This window comes from Triticum dicoccoides, chromosome 7B (assembly GCF_002162155.2).
Source record: "Triticum dicoccoides isolate Atlit2015 ecotype Zavitan chromosome 7B, WEW_v2.0, whole genome shotgun sequence".
Taxonomy (NCBI): domain Eukaryota; kingdom Viridiplantae; phylum Streptophyta; class Magnoliopsida; order Poales; family Poaceae; genus Triticum; species Triticum dicoccoides.
The window spans coordinates 212081920-212095425 of record NC_041393.1 but is presented as its reverse complement, the minus strand read 5'-3'; positions in this window follow the sequence as shown (position 1 = coordinate 212095425).

Below are 13506 nucleotides of genomic sequence, written 5' to 3'. Positions count from 1 at the left end.
TTGATTGTTGCACTTTGCCATGCCTTGCTCTTTAAACCGGACATGCATCATACTTGGTTGTGCATCATGCCATGTTTATGCTTGTGTATTTACCATGTTGTTTGTTTCTTTCCGGTGTTGCTTCTTAGTTCCAGTAATGTTGCGATTGTGAGGATTCATTCGACTACTCCCGTTCGTCTTCTTCATGGACTCGTTCTTCTTCCTTGCGGGATTTCAGGCAAGATGACCGTGACCTTGGATCTCAGTACTATCATTGCTATGCTAGTTGCTTCGTTCTATCGCTTTGCTGCGCTACCTATCACTTGTTCTTCAAGCCTTCCCAAATTGCCATGTCAGCCTCTAACCTTTTCACCCTCCTAGCAAACCGTTGCTTGGGTTTGTTACCGCTTTGCTCAACCCCTCTTATAGTGTTGTTAGTTGCAGGTGAAGTTGAAGATTGCTCCATGGTGGACAGGGTTATGTTGGGATATCACAATATCTCTTATTTAATTAATGCATCTATATACTTGGTAAAGGGTGGAAGACTCGGCCTTATGCCTGGTGTTTTGTTCCACTCTTGTCGCCCTAGTTTCCGTCATACCGGTGTTATGTTCCCGAATTTTGTGTTCCTTACGCGGTTGGGTGATTTATGGGACCCCCTTGATAGTTCGCTTTGAATAAAACTCCTCCAGCAAGGCCCAACCTTGGTTTTACCATTTGCCTCACCACCACCTATACCTTTCCCTTGGGTCGGCCAACCGAGGGTCATCTTTATTTTAGCCCCCCCCCCCCCGGCCAATGCTTGTCTAAGTGTTGGTCCGAACCGGGCAGACTACGGGGCCACCTCGGGGCAACTCAAGGGCTGGTTTTACTCGTAGGCTGACCTATCCGGTCTTGCCCTGAGAACGAGATATATGCAGCTCCTATCGGGATTGTTGGCCATCGGGCAGCTTTGCTGGTCTTGTTTTACCATTGTCGAAATGTCTTGTAAACCGGGATTCCGAGTCTGATCGGGTCTTCCTGGGAGAAGGTATATCCTTCATTGATCGCGAGAGCTTATCATGGGCTAAGTTGGGACACCCCTGCAGGGTTTAAACTTTCGAAAGCCATGCCTGCGGTTATGCAGCAGATGGGAATTTGTTAATGTCCGGTTGTAGATAACTTGACACCAGATACGAATTAAAACACATCAACCGTGTGTGTAGCCGTGATGGTCTCTTTTCGGCGGAGTCCGGGAAGTGAACACGGTTTTGGGTTATGTTTGGCGTAAGTAGGAGTTCAGGATCACCTCTTGATCATTGCTAGCTTCACGACCGTTCCATTGCTCCTCTTCTCGCTCTTATTTGCGTATGTTAGCCACCATATATGCTTACTCGCTGCTGCAACCTCACTACTTTACCCCCCCTTCCTTACCCTTTAAGCTTTGCTAGTCTTGATACCCATGGTAATGGGATTGCTGAGTCCTCGTGGCTCACAGATTACTACAACAACAGTTGCAGGTACAGGTTATGCGATGATCATGACGCGAGAGTGATGTTTGCTTGTTTTGGAGTTCTTCTTCTGCTTCTTCTTCGATGAGGGGATAGGTTCCAGGTCGACAGCCTGGGCTAGCAGGGTGGATGTCATTTGAGTTTCTGTTTTTGTTTCATCCGTAGTCGGATGGTGCTCTTACGTAAGATGATGTTGTATTCGTGTGGCATTGTATGCCTTTGGTACGTATCCCCATCTATTATGTAATGTTGATGTAATGATATCCACCTTGCAAAAGCATTTCAATATGCGGTTCTATCCTTGGTGGGACCTTCGAGTCTCTTTAGGATAGTATTGCATATTGGGAGTGACAAGTTGGTATCAGAGCCTCGACCGACCATAGGAGCCCCCTTGATTGTTGGCCGTTGTTGAGTCTAGAAAAAAAACTATTTTTGAGTCTTAGGATTATATATATCAGAGAGTAGGATTCTTTTTACTCCTCAGCCCCCTTCGTCGCTCTGGTGAGGACTCGTAACGTAGATGTTTTGTCTTTCCTCTCCTCAAATTTCACAATTTTTTTTAGGATCACGCGGGTATCTTGGGATCGTTACGATATTCTTATGACGAGAACATTGTTCTTGGTGCCTCCTGACATTTAGGGGTTGTAGCAGTGTCCCGGGGAGTTGAGCTCCGAGGTGTTGTCATCATAATTTTATCGTTGCAGTTCTGGAATACCTGAGTTTTGCCGACATTGAAAATCTCTTTTATGCAGTTGTTGGTGAGATAACCTCGACCCCACCCAGTACTGGGGAGTTCGGGAGTATTGCCATAGCTTGTATAACAGATGCTTTTCGAAGGTTGAGATACACGATTTCCGAAGGTTTCTTGGTTATGTGTTGACGGATGGATACAGCTTTGATGTAGGGATTGTTAGTTTTGGGTGAGATATATATTGCTTCCCCTGTATCCCCAACACCAGATTGCATAACCAGAAAGTTTCAGGAGTTTATAGATGGGAATTCAAGTAGCTACTAGAATATCTTTCCGACATATGCATGATATGGGATTGAGTAAATCTCTATCATATGTTTGTTTCCGGCTTATTCTGCAAGCCAAATCCTTCGTTTTGTTTTATTTGTGGTATTCGAGTTGCTTCGATGTCAAGTGTTGAATCCATACCTTTCCCTAATCGGTGTTCTCATATTTCCATGTGAATATTAATCCTTCTTATTTGTCAAGATTGTCATCCCAATTATATTTCCAACCGTTGCGCTTCTCTTTGAGATGATCCCATCATTCTCCCCATCCGCAAGATCAATTATCAGTTCTTCGCAACTGTGTTTCTTCCTCTGTCCCAAGTTGCCTCTGTTTCCCGCCCTCCCACCCTTTTTTTTCTTCAAGGACTCAAATTTCTTAATCAAGTATCCTTTTGTTGATGGGAAGTCTCTCCATTCTTTTCCTTCAATGTTCTTATCCGGTGATTTCCCATGAAGATGCTCAACAGTTTCAAGTTCATCATTCTTCATTCTCGTATTCTTTTCCGATGGATCCAATTCAAGCTTTCGGTGTTGATCATATCCCTTTCCTCGTTTCAAATGTTCTTCCATGTCGGTGCACCTCTTAATTGTTCACCTCTCTCTATTCTTATCCGGAGTGCTCAAGATATCTCAGAAGAATCATGTTTTCGTTCTTAATCCGTTCGAGTTACTTCGAGGTTTTTATCTCATAAAAGCTATTTAATTCTACCGGTGCAATCTCTATTTCAAGCAATCCTTCAATGATGTTTCTTTTGAGTGGGCCCTAACCCACAGGTCTTTTTCCAGGATCTTACCTGACTCTCCTAATTTTCCCGGAGCTATTCCCAAATTCATTTCAAAGTTTGATGCAAGAACGAATTATCATCAGTCAAATGTCATTCTCCAAGATCTTTCAAATTCTTTCGTCGTTGGTTCAACCTTTCTAATTTTCATTCTGGAGTGTCTCAACAATTTTTGGTGTTGTTTCCTCGTCGTCATTTCAAGATAGAAGAAGAGTTTTCCTCTAAATCTTGCCCTTCTCTCAACGATTCGTGGTTATAGCTTGATGTTATCCTCTCGAATTATTCCATTTGTCAGATATTCATTTTTCTTACCCATCTGGAGTATGTCAGGAGTTGTTTTTCCATTTCTTTTCACCGCATCGTCCTAGAAGAATTCTTCGTCCTCACATTTCAGTTACCGTTATCCAATTATTCTGGTGCTTCGTTCAAGTGTTCCATAATCAGCTCATGATCTCTTTGTCCTTTTTGCATCGAAATCCCCTCGAGCATATTGGTTCTTCTAATTCTTCCCGGTAATTCATTCTCTTTCATCAGTCATTTCCGAATTCTTACGGTGGTTCGTTCAAGATTCTTTTTCCTTGATTATCATGTTAATTCATTCGTTCTTTCCAATCCTACCGGTGGTTCATGAAGACTTTCTCAAGTTTTATGATATACCCCCCTTAATCCTTTTTACGAGAATAAGTAGTATGCCAAATCCGTTGCTTGTCATCAATTTAAATTGGTGAAGGATACGCATAACGTAATTCTTATCATTGTTTCATCCAAGTGATCTAGTTTCTTCTTTCTAGAGTTGTTCATCATGTCATTTTTCTCGGTTCTAGATGCTTCATCTTTTCTTTTACGGAGTTCCAAGTTTTTCTCGGGAATATCGTCACGAAGCTCCATCTAAATCATTGCAATACTTCACCTTGTGTTTTCAACTTCTCTTTCTTTCTATCATCCTTTTATTACCGGAGTTCTTCATGGAAACTCTACATGGTGATTCGTCAAGGATTCCTTTCATTCTTCAATTGCTCTTCAAGATTTCTCTCGGAGTTATGATCCGCCAAGCTATACTCAAAATTAAATAGGGTGCTCAACACATGTTTTGTTTTGAGGAGCTCAAGTATTCTTCATCTTGCATTCCAAAGTGCAATTCTTTCTACCTTATCTTTTGAGGTGGTGTTATGTCACTCTTGACAATTTCCTTCATGTTTCATGATTCATATGTTGTCAAGAATGAGGTATTTTAAATCCATCATTTTATCTTCGTTCAAGAGATCTTTTCGACCAATCAACTTCTTTGTTGGAGTTATCTTGTGTCAGATTTCACCTAAAACCTTTTCCTTAAGGGTTGTTGCTATTTGTGGTGATTATGCATGACCCAAGCTTGCTCTTTATCCTCCTGGTGGAAGAAGTTTTCATCTCTTTGTCGATCTCAAAGCAAGCAATTGTTTTCGTTAGTGGCAGAATGTCATCTCATAGTCTTGAGATGTTTTCCATAAGCCCACTACAAGCTTATACGTTTCGTTGTTGGTTTTCCAACAACCCAGTTGTAACCTTCTTGGAAGGGTGCTTTCCAAGCTCATTTGTGGCAGAAGTTGGCATTCCCTTATCCATTCTGTTATTCCAATGATCTATCTTCTATTCTTTCTTCCGGAGGCTTTGTGATGTTGCTCTCTTTGACGCATCATCTTGTTTTGTCAAGATCATGTTCTTTTATTGCTTTCCCATTTAACCGGAGTGTTGTGTCCTATCTTCAAGTTCTTTTCATCTTATCAAGTCTTGCATCTCTTTTCAACCGGAGTGTTGTCCGAATTTGATATTCCTTGTTCCTTATTTATCTCGTTTCAACCAGAGTGGTTTCAATTCCTTCTTGTCCATTGTGCTCGTCATTCATAGCTTTGCAACTCCAAGGTTCACATGATGTTCCTTGTTTCTCTTTTCTATCGGAGTGCTACCAATTCCGTTCAACTCCGTTGTGTTCTTCTTTCAACTTTTCAACCTCTCAAGGTTCATTGGTTTCACTTGTTTGTCAAAGAAGCAACTTAGTTTACCTCTTATCATCCTCTTCCTTTTCCCTCCGGTGCCATCCTAGATCTCAGGACGAGATCCTCTCGTAGTGGTGGAGTGTTGTAATGCCCCGGATAAAACTTTCCATATTCGTAACTCCAACTCTTGCCTTTTCCGGAGATGCGATATGTTATTTCCTTCGTGGTTGGGTTTTTGTCGTTTGTTTTGCATTTTGTTGCATGCCATGCCCATCATTGTCATATTGTATTTTGCCATCCTATGTTGTTGCATCATGGTCATAATTGTTGCATTGTGCTTCTTGTCATATTGCATTCCCCATGCTCATCATGTTCGTGGTGCGAGTCATCTTGTTGTGATGGGTGTGTGCATCACTCCTTGCCGTCTATCTCTCAAACCATGCCCATGCATCATCACCTCCTTCTCTCTTTCATGTTTTTGCAAGTGACCTTTTCCCCTCCTCCATAATTGTTCATTTTTTCCTGATGCTAGTGCACCTCATCCTTAACCTCTCTGACAAACGTCATTTATTTTGGAGTTGTTTTGGTTGGGTTAAAAATGGCTCGAGTTTGAATTTAATTCAAACTTGAAATTATTTTTATACCTTCAAATGGCCAAAACAATTTATTCCAATACTGCATAAATCCAGGACTGCATATATATCTTTATCCCTGTGAGTTTCCTTCCCAAAACCCCTGGCCTTTTCAATCTTGGAGGTGTCTAATTATTTTAGGCAGAATAAAAGAAAAGAAAAGGACTCACCTTATCCGAAGCCACCTGGGCCTTTTCCCTCCAACCAGCCCACCTCACTTACCTCTTTCAACCCAGCAAGGCCACCAATGTCGATCCCTCCTGTTCTTCTTCTAGCCTCTATACGTCAGCTCATCCAGCAGGTCCACGTCGACGCTTGTGTTGATTTGACGGCCGCAGCTGCTCCCTTCACACTATAAATCATGCCCCCAACCCTAGGGTTCCCCTGGTCACTCCATTTCCCCCTCCTCCTTCTCCTGCCGCCGCCAGGTGAGGCCTCTCCATGCAATAGCCGTCGCCATGGCCGGGAGGAGCTCAAGCTCGTTCCCGGCTTGTATGCCTCCGTCCTTTGCGTTACTGCCATGGGGAGAGATTCGCGGCACTCGACGTTGTCTCCTTCGTCCACGCACGCGTCCACGAGCCTCGGATCGACCTCCCCGACGACCTCTGCTTCCCCTGCTTCCTCTGCTTCACGGATGCCAAGTCGGAGGCCTCTTCTCGTCGCCGACCTCTCCTTCTTCTTCTCGGGTCTACCTCGCCGCCGGCTAAATTCGCCACGTCCCCGAGCTTGTTCGACTCCTCCGAGCCCCTCTACGTGAGCAGCCGCGCTTCCCTGTACCTTTTTCTCGTTGGTTGCCTCCTCTGTCACCGGTTGCTTGCATGCCTGATGGTTCCTCCGTCGTCACTTTGGTCACCGGCAAGGTTGCTATGCTTCCTCTGTTTCTTCAGCGCACGCAGCGCCTCGTCTGCAACTCACGCGCATGCACCAGGGCGGCAGGGCCTGCCCATCTTCTTGTTCACCATAGGTCTCTGCCCCGAGTCGAGCTCCTGCTCGTGCCCGAGCGTACGCACGCACATGACTCCGGCAAGAAGCTACCGCTCACCCGCACACAACCTCGTCAGTTTCCGCACCCCAGCCGGTGATCTGCTACACCTGCAGCCGCTGCTTGCTCCCGTCGCCGCTAAGCATCACCAGGCATCCATGGCCGTAGTTGTGGCCATGCCTCGCCACAGCTCCTACCCTCGCCCAACCGAGCCAACACCCACACACGCACACCCACACCACATCCCTGTACGCCCGCCGTAGCTCTGCATCCACCGCATGCGCCATGCTTGCTCGCTGCCGTCGCCGCTGAGATCCCTGTGCACGCTTCAGTTTGGGTCCTGGTCGCGTTGCCCATATGCTTTATCTTGCGCCGATTTCCATTTGCATCACCAACACAAAGCTAGCCCAGTGGCTAGCGCAGCCAGTATCCATCCGAGGGGTGTGGGGTTCGAATCCCAGCTACCTTAATTTTTGCCCTGTTTTTCTTTACTGTTGCACGCGCACACGCTCAGGGCTCACTCGGGCCAAGTCCTCCTGGGACGCTGCAGGTTGCTGCAATCCGGCCCGTGCATTTTTTACCAGTCTGTATTTTAGCATTTTCCAATGCATTCTTATTTACAGAAAATGCCCCTGTTTTGCATTGCTCGTATCTAAATATCCATGCATCCAAATGAAACATGTCTTAAATGTAAAATGCTTAGAATTTAGTCTAGTTTCACAATATGCTGCTTTCATCCATGCTAAAAATGTTTAATATGCTGTTTGTTTAAATTTGCTCAAATGCCATGTTAAAATGATTTATTTCATAACTAAATAACCATAGCTCCAATTTTAATAAACTTTATATGTAAATGGGGTGGAAAAATGCCTAGATTAACATGGTGCACTTTGTTTTACTGTTTAACAACTCTAAAATTGTGTTTAGGGCTGAACAGTAACAAATTCATAATTTGCATATGGGGATTTTCTGGAATTGTTGTTTGTAACTTCCGGCCTCATTTAAACTTGCCTAGATAGGTAGTTTTCTCTTGCTTCACCTCTTGCCATGTTTAACAACATTTAATATTGTTGTGTACCTAAATGAGAGCGAACTAAATAAATGTTGTGAAGTTTTGTCAATATGCAACTCATTGCATATTAAGCTCCACTTAATTGGTAGTGTTGTTTGTTGCACTTTGCCATGCCATGCTCTTTAAACCGGACATGCATCATACTTGGTTGTGCATCATGCCATGTTTATGCTTGTGTGTTTACCATGTTGTTTGTTTCTTTCCGGTGTTGCTTCTTAGTTCTGGTAATGTTGCGATTGTGAGGATTCGTTTGACTACTCCCGTTCGTCTTCTTCATGGACTCGTTCTTCTTCCTTGCGGGATTTCAGGCAAGATGACCGTCACCTTGGATCTCACTAGTATCATTGCTATGCTAGTTGCTTCGTTCTATTGCTTTGCTGCGCTACCTATCACTTGTTCTTCAAGCCTTCCCAAATTGCCATGTCAGCCTCTAACCTTTTCACCCTTCCTAGCAAACCGTTGCTTGGCTATGTTACCGCTTTGCTCAGCCCCTTTTATAGCATTGTTAGTTGCAGGTGAAGTTGAAGATTGCTCCATGGTGGACAGGATTATGTTGGGACATCACAATATCTCTTATTTAATTAATGCATCTATATACTTGGTAAAGGGTGGAAGACTCAGCCTTATGCCTGGTGTTTTGTTCCACTCTTGCCGCCCTAGTTTCCGTCATACCGATGTTATGTTCCTGGATTTTGCGTTCCTTACGCGGTTGGGTGATTTATGGGACCCCCTTGATAGTTTGCTTTGAATAAAACTCCTCCAGCAAGGCCCAACCTTGGTTTTACCATTTGCCTCACCACCACCTATACCTTTCCCTTGGGTCGGCCAACCCGAGGGTCATCTTTATTTTAGCCCCCCCGGGGCCAATGCTTGTCTAAGTGTTGGTCCGAACTGGGCAGACTGCGGGGCCACCTCGGGGCAACTTGAGGGCTGGTTTTACTCGTAGGCTGACCTATCCGGTGTTGCCCTGAGAACGAGATATGTGCAGCTCCTATCGGGATTGTCAGCACATCAGGCGGCTTTGCTGGTCTTGTTTTACCATTGTAGAAATGTCTTGTAAACCGGGATTCCGAGTCTGATCGGGTCTTCTTGGGAGAAGGTATATCCTTCGTTGATCGTGAGAGCTTATCATGGGCTAAGTTGGGACACCCCTGCAGGGTTTAAACTTTCGAAATCCGTGCCCGCGGTTATGCGGCAGATGGGAATTTGTTAATGTCCGGTTGTAGATAACTTGACACCAGATACGAATTAAAATGCATCAACCGTGTGTGTAGCCTTGATGGTTTCTTTTCGGCGGAGTCCGGGAAGTGAACACGGTTTTGGGTTATGTTTGACGTAAATAGGAGTTCAGGATCACCTCTTGATCATTGCTAGCTTCACGACCGTTCCATTGCTCCTCTTCTCGCTCTTATTTGTGTATGTTAGCCACCATATATGCTTAGTCGCTGCTGCAACCTCACCACTTTACCCCTCTTCCTTACCCTTTAAGCTTTTCTAGTCTTGATACCCATGGTAATGGGATTAATGAGTCCTCGTGGCTCACAGATTACTACAACAATAGTTGCAGGTACAGGTTATGCGATGATAATGACACGAGAGCGATGTTTGCTTGTTTTGGAGTTCTTCTTCTGCTTCTTCTTTGATCAAGGGATAGGTTCCAGGTCGGCAGCCTGGGCTAGCAGGGTGGAAGTCGTTTGAGTTTCTGTTTGTGTTTCATCTGTAGTCGGATGGTGCTCTTATGTAAGATGATGTTGTATTCGTGTGGCATTGTATGCCTTTGGTATGTATCCCCATCTATTACGTAATGTTGATGTAATGATATCCACCTTGCAAAAGCATTTCAATATGCGGTTCTATCCTTGGTGGGACCTTCGAGTCTCTTTAGGATAGTACCGCATATTGGGCGTGACACCGGGCCGACATGACAAGTCGTAAACCCAAGGTGGCGCTAACTTACAGGGACATGCATACATGACCCAACAACGAACATGTCGGTCAACAATGTATGAACCCAAGTCGTAGCAAGCTACATGGACTTAAAGGAACAACGCGTGACATTTCCTCGAAGGGATAGACATAGGAATGAAGAAGGACACATGGCTACCATGGCCCAGTGGAAGCACTTGGAGACATTTCCTGGTAAGAGAGGCTACCAAGAATAAACAACTAGGTTATCGGATCCCACACATACCAAGCATTTCAATAATCATACACACAATATGCTCGATATGTGGAAATACAACGTGGCATCACAACATGACTCTACAACTTAAAGTATTTATTCAATAGGCTCTGAGGAGCAAAGTATTACAAGCATGGGTCTCATGACCCAACATTCAGAGCTCACAAACAACGGAAGCATAACATGTCTGAGCACAGACAACTACAAATGAAAAGGGCTGAGAAGCCTGACTATCTACAAGATCCTGCTAAGGGCACAAGATGTAGCTGAAGTAACAAGCTAAATGTCGAAGTCCACGCGAAACTACTAGTGAGACTGAAGTCTCTCTGCAAAAACATAAATTAAGCAAACATGAGTACAAATGTACCCAACAAGACATACATCAGAAATATCTACATATGCATCAGTATCAACAAAGGGATGGTGGGGTTTAGCTGCAGCAAGCCAGCTTTGACTCAGTGGCTAACCAGAACTACGACTGCAAGCAACTCTATGAGGTGGCGCACACGAGTCCACATATTCACCATATCAATACACCACTATGGATCCGCTCCCGTCTCCCTACGAGAACGCCATCCATAGCACTCACGCTTATCTTGCGCATTTTAGAGTATCCACTTTCACTTGTCTATGAAATGTATAGGCAACCCAGAGGTCCTTTACCACTGATGCGGCTATTCGAATAGATGATGTTAACCCTGCAGGGGTGTACTTCATCACACACGCTCTCACCACTTATCACCGTTTACACGACATGTGTCGGCGTTCTGGGAACGGGGGTCCCCAGACTTGCTTGCCTGCGGCCTGCGGCGTGGCTCGAGCAGTGGCCAAGTGCGGAACATCTTCATCGACTCAAGCTCAAGACCCTCGCGAGGAGCCAAGCCTCACGGGGCGGACGACAGGAAGCTTCCTCAGGAGTGGCCTCGCCAGGCAGGCTCGCGAGGAGGCGGAGAGATCAAGGCGAGGGTACCTCGTGAGGTGCTCCTGATGCAAGGCATGACGATCGGGGCCAGGCGAGCGCCAGGCGGGCGCCGGCCTGCGAAGTGTCCTTGTTTCCTCTTTGGTGCAAAGGGAGCAAGCACAGACCAAGGCATCAGGGAAAGGTTACCGTTTCGGTGCAACAAGACGAAGACCAGCAGGGCGGCAGGATGGAGGTCACCATGGAGCCCAAGACAGTGTCATCGTCAGAGTCTTTGGCAGTCGAAGACCAACTTTAGTCAGGATAAGTGTACTAGATGTTCCCCTTCAAAATGGCCGTTGTTGGTGCCCTTCCCGCTCAATATTTGGGAAGAGGGCCAGGGCCTCTATATATAGGGCTAGCCACCGCAGTAGAGAGGCATCGAGAGAGCTGGGATCGAATCCTTCCCAAGCAGAGCGACACCACAAGAACATCCCTCGCGAGGTTGTTCTTCCTTTATATGGTTCATCATCAGCCCCTGAGGCAATCCACACACCACACACTAGAGTAGGGTATTACACCACAATGGTGGCTTGAACTAGTATAAACTCCGTGTCGCTTGTGTTGTTCATCTTGCTAGCCTAGATTCTTAGCGAGGCCTTGGGATGTGGGTTGGTAGAGGAGAGATCTTCACACGCACCCCAGAGTTTGAACCTCAAGGGTCTGCCGGAACCCTACATCCGACATTTGGCGCGCCGGGTAGGGGTGCACCGGAATCTTTTCTTCCGCCGTCCTGCGTTCCATTGTCTGTCGCATCCATGGCTTTCGCTTGCCGAGCCCGTGCCGAGCGTCAGGCTGCTCTCACTGCCCATGTCGCCCAGACGGCTCCCGTTGGTGGGCCTCCTCGTCGTTACCCGTCGCCTGCAGCCCACGCCTCCACCGGCCCGGCGGGGAACGAGCAACAGGCGTCGTTGCTGCATCCCTCGGTGCGGTGGGAAGGCCGCACCGCCACCCCGTCGCTGACTCCAGCAGGCTCGTCGTCGCACGCTATCGCGCTCCTGCGGACACACATGCCGCGTTGCTCCTGGTGCGTGAGCTCCTGCGCTACCGCCCCGTCGACGACCTCTATGAAGAGTGGCTCGCTCACATCACCGAGCTCGTCTGCGCCGCAGGGGGCTCCCCTGCGCCGTCCCTTTCGCTGCATCGCCCTCTGTCCTGCGCGGGCAACATAGCTTCGGAGGCGCCTCCGCCGCCTCCTCCCCAAGAAGGCGTCCTAGCTCCAAGGCGCGTGGCCCCTGGGCGAGACCCACCGCGCCCAGCGCCCGCACAGCAAGAAAGGAGCTGCCAAGAAGTCCCTCGCCCTCAAGAAAGCGCCCGCGTGCTCCCTGCACCAGCACGCCATGATCGCATTCCTGCTCCAGCGCACTAAGACCCCGCGCTGCTCCTGCCGGCAGCGTGCGGAGACCCCCGGGATCAAGCCCTGTGTCAGCAAAGGCCCCCAGTAGCTACCGCAGGCTGCCGCGCCTTCACCGCCGAGCTGCGCAGCGTGGCCTGGCCGGGCAAGTTCAAGCCGGATCTGCCTCCTCGCTATGACGGCACCGCCGACCCTGCGGAGTTCCTCCAGCTCTATGAGCTGGGCATCGAAGCGGCCAACAGAGACAAAAAAGTCATGGCGAATTGGTTCCCCATGGTTCTCAAGGACGGTGCCCGCACTTGGCTCCTGAACTTGCCTCCCAACACGATCTCCTCTTGGGACGAGATGCACACCCGCTTCATCGCCAACTTCCAAGGCATTCGCGACCAGCCCCCAGCCATGAGTGACTTGCGCCGCATGAAGCAACAACCAGGAGAGACCCTGCAGAAGTACATCCAGCGCTTCAAGAACGCACGACTCAAGATCCCAGGGTGACTGAGGAGGCCATCATCTCAGCCTTCTCTGATGGTGTTCGTGACATCAAGATGAAGGAGGAGCTAGCAATCCACGAAGATTTGTGCACATCTCTGGAGCTGTTCAACTTGGCGACCAAGTGCGCCAGGGCTGAGGAGGGACGCCTCTCCCTCCTCGAGCTTCCAGCTGCTGATCCTAAAGAGAAGAAAGCCAAGGCCAAGGACGTGAAGCGCAAAGGAGCACTTGTGCTCGCAGCTGAGCCAGACACCAAGTGTGGCAGGGATCAACCGGAGTCGTCCAAGGGCAGCCGGTACTGCGTGTACCATGACCTCCACACTCACAATACCAACGAATGCCAAGATCTCAGGGCCGTGCGAGAAGGACATGACGGTCGACGCCCCGAGCGCAGTGATCGGGGCTATGGACGAGGAGGAGGAAGAGGTGGAGGACGATGGGAAGATCGTGGCCCTCGCCAAGGGTGGCGTGACCGACCTCGCGAGGACCGCTGGCAGGACCAGCCTCGCGAGGGGGCTTGGAGGGATCAGCCTCGCGAGGATCGCCCGCAAGGCAACGCAGGCCTCCCTCCTCTGCCACCGCCACCAAGGAGGAAT